Source organism: Lycium barbarum, chromosome 12 (genome assembly GCF_019175385.1).
Source record: "Lycium barbarum isolate Lr01 chromosome 12, ASM1917538v2, whole genome shotgun sequence".
Lineage (NCBI taxonomy): Eukaryota > Viridiplantae > Streptophyta > Magnoliopsida > Solanales > Solanaceae > Lycium > Lycium barbarum.
The window spans coordinates 104,013,620-104,021,713 of NC_083348.1; the positions used below are offsets into that span (position 1 = coordinate 104,013,620).

Sequence of the window (8,094 nt, forward strand, 5' to 3'; positions counted from 1 at the left end):
CCCTATCAGACAAAAAAAAATTAATTTAAAAGTATAACGTGGACTGATCCATATTTAATTATTGTATGAGTTAAAATATTTGTTTGAGTTAATTATTATATGACTTGTGGCGTATGTTTGAGTTAAAAATTAAAAAATCACTAAAATTTTTTTTATTAAAAAAACAACCGGATATGATTTAAATCTGGCCAACGTCTTAGAAACTATTTTTTTTTAAACGTGGGGGGGGGGGGGGGGGGGGGGAGGTAAAATATATATGACTTCGTGTATATTAGAAATGAAATGGGAAGATTAGAATGAAATGGTATAACGTGGATTGATCCACGTTATACTTTTAAATTGATTTTTTTTTTTGTCACAGGGGAAAAAAATTTGGGGGTATAATGTTGGCCCCTCCACGTTATACCCCTTTTGGTATATTGTGGAATGGAGCACCCCTTTTGGTTTATTTTGTACATTTTAGTGTCCTTTAGGCTCCAGACTCCAAATACTCCCCTCAAACGCTAACTATTCCAAATTTCCAATATGAACATGTTCCTAAAATTATTATTCCCCCCTCCCAATTTATATGACAGTCATTTCTTTTTAATCAGTTCAAAAAAGAATGACATCTTTTTATTTAGTAATAAATCAACTTTAAATTTACCTTTTTATCTTAATGAAATAATTGATAGACACACAAAGTTCTATAATTTATTTTAGACCACAAGTTTTAAAAAAATTCTTTTATTTCTTAAATTTCGTGCCTAGTCAAACACCCCGTATAAAATGGGACTAATGGATTATACATTTGTAACTATGTTTTTGAAAAATGATAATGACACCCGAATTAAAGATTTTCTTCATACCGAAAGAAGTTGAACTTTCAACCAAAATTTAAAAAGTAAAGTGGTTTAACTTTAATAGCTTGGTGATCAATTAATCTTTTTACATATACACTTTGTGTGGTCAGTAGCTAGCAGGTGTATTAGCACAAAAATGGACCTTTAGAAACAATTCTTTACCCTGTATCTTTACTTGGGATATTATTATTATTATTATTATTGTTGTTGTTAGTTGGAATACTTTTTAAAGAAAGGACAAATTATAATAAAGGTGATGAAGGAGGAGATCAATTAAACCCATGCACGTATCTTGTAAGACTTGGGAGTTGGGAGGAGAATAGGAACCCTATGCTTTTGGTATATATGTTTTATTAGAATTATTATCTTCTCTTGTGCGTTTTATGCATCCATGTTTTAGTTTTTGGACGTGTTTATATATCACATGCATTTGATAATAACCCACATAAGTAGAATTCAAGATGATGTTCTCCTTTATAAGTGGGAAAATAACAAACTCCTCGTTCAAACATATTTACAAGCGGATTCAAATTAGAATTTTATGAATTCGAATGTCATTGAACTTACTGACCATTTGATCAGGTTATTGAGTTCGAAATTTATATTTGTACATACATATATATTTAGAGCCTGTTTGGAAGGGCTTATGCAGCTGCAAATAACTTATAAACTAAAAAAAATAAGTTGGGTAGTCTAACTTATTTTTTTTTGGCTTATAAGATGTTTTCAGCTTATAAGCTGCTTTAGATAAGTTAAGTCAAATGGGCCCAATTATTTTTTTGAGCTTATTTTAAACATAAAATAACTTTAAGTTGGTCAGCCAAATACTGAAAAAAGCTGAAAACAGCTTATAAGCCAATCCAAACGGGCTCTTAGTAGAGTCCTTAATACATATACAAAATTTGAGCCAGACCTACTATTCTACTAGATTCAATTGAAATCATAGATTATATTGTAGATTATATTCAACTAAATATGACAATTAGAAATAGGATTGACCTTTATTTGCTTGATCGGAATTGGTTATAATTAATTAGCACGAGTGCTACTTAGTAGTAGGAGAGAAGATAGAGCGGGACTCCCTCATACTGCAAATTGATCACAAGATGAGAAGTATGTAATTTCTTGTTTTTGGTATGAAGAGCTCTAGTACTTCGGACGGAACTTTGATTAGGCGGGTGAACTAGCTAACATGCATAACTATTCGTCAGAAATAGCTGCAGTGTTCCGTTCTAGGAAATTACAGAGGCATATATATATTTGGCTCACTAACTTCTTTTCAAACAAGGAGCACCATGATAACAAAGCTTTCGATCTTGACTAGCATTAGTTGGTTAAATGGACCAAAAACTCATACTGCAACTATTCCAAGCAAAATATTGATTCCAAATTTCTGAAGATGTGAAGATGGGTTTTCAATTTTCGGAAATATTGAAAAACACCTAATGGAGTTTGGTTGAACAAATATTAATTTTTAAAAACTTTTGCAAGAACTGAATAAAGAAAATAAAATTTCACTTGTGCTTCAGTAAAATCTTGTACAGTTAAGATTTAAGATTAATGAGCAATATTTTTTTTTTTTTTGTTCTTTCTCGTCCCATGATTAATGAATGAAGTAGAAAATGCTTAATTATATTTCCTTTTCATACTTAATTTTGATATGCTTTATTTGAGCTGTGGGTCCATCGGGAAAGCCCTCTACCTTCACAAGGAAGGGGTAACGTTGCGTACACACCATGTTAGAACCCGTATTTTTGTACAGTGGAATAATCCGGATTTATTTATGATAAGCTAAGGACAAAATTATTTTGGGATACAAAGTCGGGATTCTTGACCTTCGAATTTATTTTGAGATATAAGTTGTGCATGAATTTATTGGTATGGAACAATTAGGAAAATTTGGGATCAAAAGTGATAAAATTTGAAGTGGAAAGTCATCCACAAATTCCATGTGGTGCCCACACAACTTTGTGTCATCTTCTAAGTGGAACAACTCATTATGTGGGCCAAGGGACCTTGACCAAGTCTTGCTAACTTAAATAAAGATGACCACTTCATTTTTCTCTTCATCCACACTTAAAAAAAAAAAAAAAAAAAAAGTGAAGCTCCCTCCATTAAGGAGCTCACGGCCACAACCCAAAAAAAAAAAATCCACCTCCATTTCTTGTCCTTCTAAAATTATTTTGATGATGAAAACCTATTATATTGAGGCCCCTAAGTAACGTGGAAGCATCGTTGGAGCGATCAACCCATTGTTTTTCATCTTTTGGAAACCCTAGCCTATTGGAAGTTGAAGAGAAAAAGGTAAGATTTGATCTTGTATTTGTGTTATGAAGGTTCTATTCATGTTGTTGTATCTTATTATGGTTGAAAATCATGAAATAAAGAATGGTGAAGTGGATGCCATATGTATGAGGGTTGGGCGTGTGATGGGTGTTGTTGTGTTGTGATTAAAATTATGAATTAATGTTTAGTTAGTTGATTATGATCATTGTAAGGTGAAGAACAATTGGAAATCACCCATATATGTGTATGTGTAGTGTTGATTGAAATGGGTCACATTATATGACGATGAACGAATGAACGTCGCTTAATGTTTTAATCGTCGTCACTATGAATCTTATGTTGGAAATGAATGTTTGTTGACTCAAAATGATGTTGTTAATGTGCGGACTGTTTTTTTGGAGGTTATTGTATATTTATTGTAATTGGTATATTGATGAGATAGCATTGTTATAATGTAAATTGAGGATACGAACCATGATTTGGAAATGAAGAAAAAGTTAGGGGGGCTGTCTCGGTTAGGGGCTGTTTCGGGTAGCTTGGGAAAATTTATGGATTGTTGGAAAAATTGTATAAATTGCTTAGAATATCTTGAAATGTTTTTGGTATGGGTTCGGGTTAGTATGTGAGCGTATAAGCGTCGATTTTGGCTTGAAGGTAAGTCGTCGAATTGAAATTATGAAAGTTGATGAATGATGGAAAAGAGAGCTCTTATTGTTGTATTACCTTTCGGATTGATTATTAATGTTGTTAGGTTGGTTGTTGTTGTTGTTGTTGATTGATACGGCCGAATTAAATTCTCGGGGTAGCCTATTTACAGGGGAAATGCTGCCCAAATTTCTGTAGAATTAAGGGCGAAATTGGAATTTAATGCCCAAAAAGTCTTTAGCTAATGTTTGGCATTTTATGGCTTGTTTATAGATCGTGGGCAGCCCGAATCATAGGTTGGATTTAGCTTGAGTTTGGATCGTATTGGAGAGCGTTTGAGGTATGTAAAGCAACCTTCCTTCTTTTGGCATGCCTTTGTTTCACATAGGCTAGATTAGAGCTTTAAGGAAATTCCAAATTCGAGATCCGAGCATGTTATGATCCATATATATATTCTTTGGCACTCTTATGTATGTTTTTATGAAATATGAACCATGATGTATTTGAAGTAATCACTTTCCGAAATTCGCATAGAAAATGTTCACTTTAAGGAATTTTGTAATCTCTGAATGCCATATTTTTCGCATAGAGGCTCGGATCGCTCCAATAATTTTTATACGAGTTTGCTTGATGTATAATGGGTATGTTTTTCATAGGCGGGCTCAGTTCGGGTCTATACTCGTCCGTGGGTCCCGCGACGCCCTTTATGTAAATTCGACAACTTTGAATCAAAAAGTGATAATTATTATTCCGATTTCGAATGTGACTATTTTACTTATCCTTCGGATTTATAATAATGATTTTATGCATATGATTCCTCACTACTCCGCTCGTGCCTACTATGATATCGTTCGCCGGTTCCCGGGCCGGTTCTGTTGTCGTGCGCTTTTTGATACATTCCGGTGTTATGCTGTGTTTATGGTTCACCGTGCTCCTCGCTCGAGGGCCGGGTTCCACTTATGTTTGGCGTTATGCTGTGTTGTGATGTGTGACGGGGATTCGGAGATTTGAAACTTTCTGGTGTTATGATGTGTTGTGGCGCCATCGACAGGCGGGCGACCACATTTTCGAGTGCCCTATGCATAATTTATACTTTGGAAATAAACATTTTGATATGTATTATTTTCTATATATCTGATTCGATTATTATTCAGATTTATTTCTGTACCTTCTGCTTTGCATACTCAGTACATATTTCGTACTGACCCCCTTCTCCGGGGGCTGCGTTTCATGCCCGCAGGTACAGACGCACAGCCTGGTGATCCACCTGTTTAGGACACCCTTTCTGCTATTCGGAGTGCTCATCTCTTTCCGGAGCTTATACTTTTGGTATATATATTTATTAGTGCATTTGTATATATTCGTTCATGGGTACGGCGGGGCCCTGTCCCGTCAAATGATTCTGTCGGTCTGTTTAGAGGTCTGTGGACATGTTTGTGGGTTAGGGTCTTTCTGTATGGATGTATGTACATGTCGTTTGGGCGATCCCATACGCCGAGGCGGCCGGTCCGCATATGTTGTTTGGGCGATCCTATACGCCGAGGCGGTCGGTCCGCATATGTTTATATATTGCTTGGTTAGCCCTGTGTGGCTCTTGTTGGTATTTTCTGCGTGCAGGGTATATTGGATAGTCCGTAAAACAAAGGAAACTCTGCCGAAATTTTCTGGAAATTACCTAAATTTGAAATAAAGTCTTGTCGGCTTCCGCCATATACTAGAATGAGTTGATAGAATTTGAGATAATATTTGATAAATGGGTTCGGGTGCTCAGATCGGGCACTAGTCACGGCCTACGGGGTTGGGTCGTGACACACCACCTCCCGAGACTCAATTTGTGTGATTACACTGGGTATGATGTTGTTTTTGTTGTTTAAATCCCACCAATTAGCCAAATTAACTACATGGAGTCGAATTAATTGGGCTAGTAACTTCCCCCTAAGTTCCAAGTGAAATAAGTTCAGCCCAGTTTTTAGCAACACATTTGGGCAATTGGGCTATTAATGGGTGAGAATCTCCAGTTGGGCCGATGACTTTACCGAGCCTAAAGAAGCGTAGTACATTTCTTCTTTGTTTTTTACGGCTTATTTACGTAAACTAGTGTCATTTGGCCCGTGTTAAGCCCGGGCCCAAACTATTGTTAAAAATTAAAGGGAGAATAACTTATATATACATAAGAATAGAGTATATTTACAAAATATAACGATATTTTTCAGTTTACAAAATATGACGATAGATTTCTTACAAAACATATACGAAAATTTTCGCTCAAATTTTTGTGTATGAAAACTGAATGAAATGTGTATATCTCGCTCAAGGCTTAAAGATTTCACTCAATATTTTGTGTATGAAAACTGTATGAAATGTGTATATCTCGCTCAAGGCTTAAGTTCGCTCAAATTTTTGTGTATGAAAACTGTATGAAATGTGTATTTCTCGATCAAGGCTTAGAATTCTCACATTTTTCGTATGTGAAAACTGTATGAAATATGTATATAACTGTGTAAATTTTGTTAAGTTTATGTTAGATTTTTGAAAATTTAAAACAACTACAATAACATTGTATACAACTTTTATTCAATATTCATACAAATTTATACTACAACAACAACAACAACATAAAAAACTTAATTTACAATTTTCATACAAACTCAGCATATAATTATTATACAACTTTAATACAAATTTGAATCTCGCTTCGAAAATTGGAAAAAATCACGCTTCAAATCTCACGTAGTGATGCAATTAAAAAGCTTTCTCACTGCTACCCTAAGAAATAACCGAATCCAATGAAGGGTCATCAACCAAATCAAAAGTCTTTGACAAAAATGACAAAATTGATGTTTTTCCAGATCTGTGTTCTTTAGATATGCAGCCGAAGTCATCAATCTATACTCTAACAGACACAGAGAACTGGGTGAAGGGGAAGAGAAGGGTGGAGTGGTGGAGTTCTTGGAGGAAACAGAAGGGGAAAGGAAGTGTGGGGCGGATATGTTGAAACAAAGAATAGGGAAAGGTGGGGAAGATCTGTTGAAACAGAGAATAGGAACAGAATAGGAAAGGAGGGGGGGGGGGGGGATGCAAATCTGTTGAAACAGAGAATAGGAAAAGGGGAAGGGTGGGCTTAGCTTTTAATTTTTTTAGATCTGGTATATTTTGTAATTTTGTTGATATGTTTTATAAATAAGGAAAAGTATTCTTATATTTTGTAATATAGAGTCTTAGATAGTATTATTAGGTCATTTTTCCAAAATTAAATTTGCAGACAACTTTAAATTTTTTTATTTTTTTTTGCTATTTTGTTTCTCTGTAATATCAGTTTGACACTTTCTAAGAAATTCTAAAATATTAAAGTACAAAACGTATATAAAAGTTAAAGGAAATATTTTCCATAGTTTATACATTAGCCTTTTAAAAAAATAATCAAACGAATGAAAACTTTTCTAATTTTTGTTTTGCCCGAAATTTTTTGAGATTATATTCTCCAATGATTCAAATTGTGTTTTTCATATGTTAAATTAATTTTATTCATTTCTCCGAATTAAACCCCTCAAACATGTATGAGTGTGTTTTGTGGGGCCACTATCATCTTTTCTATGATATCTAACACTTTTAGTGACATGAGAAAAGTCCTTAGAGCTCTTAATAAAATTTTAGAGCTTTAATATAAATTTCTCTCGATTCATCCCCGCGGCACTACTTCGATATCATCACGCAAAAGTATGTTGTCTTGTAAGATGATTCTTGTTGACTCACACAAGATTCCACGTGCCCATGCTATTCATGTCAAAACAAATCTCTTGTATTTATTGATTATCCCATATAGTTATAATGTAGCTATGAATTAATTTTCCAACTCAAATAAGGTGATTTAAGCCTAAATTCAAGAAAAACATAAATTCATTAAAACAATCTTAGAGGATAAATTCAGTTCTTCATGAACATTTTCTATTGGAAACAATTTGTCAGACAATGAAACAACATTTTTGACAGAGTGATCCAAATGGATATTTCAATTTTTCATCTTCATTACTCTTTGAAAGTACTAGATGGCTTATGCCCGTGCTGCGCACGGGCCCAACACTTCGGATTATAGTGTATCTATGTATATGTAGTTGTGTTTAGATAGTGATAATATATATATATATATATATATATATATACTATGTTCAAAATACGATTAATATAACATTGTAGTTTGTGCTCCGTATCTAAAACTTTATTTTATTTAAAAGTGTAAAATACTTATTATTTTTTATCAAATTTTGATTTGGATAATTCTAATTCAAATTATTAAATTAATTTTAAATGTTTGAAGCGAAAC

General features: G+C 33.9%; 1 long non-coding RNA gene across 1 annotated transcript; it reads left to right on the forward strand.

The window, feature by feature from the left end:
* Positions 1-2,566: 2,566 nt before the first annotated feature.
* LOC132623337 (uncharacterized) lies at positions 2,567-5,474 on the forward strand. Its single transcript, XR_009576203.1, has 3 exons — positions 2,567-3,146; positions 4,047-4,113; positions 5,014-5,474. It is a non-coding gene; the product is annotated as an uncharacterized LOC132623337 (long non-coding RNA).
* Positions 5,475-8,094: the final 2,620 nt, after the last annotated feature.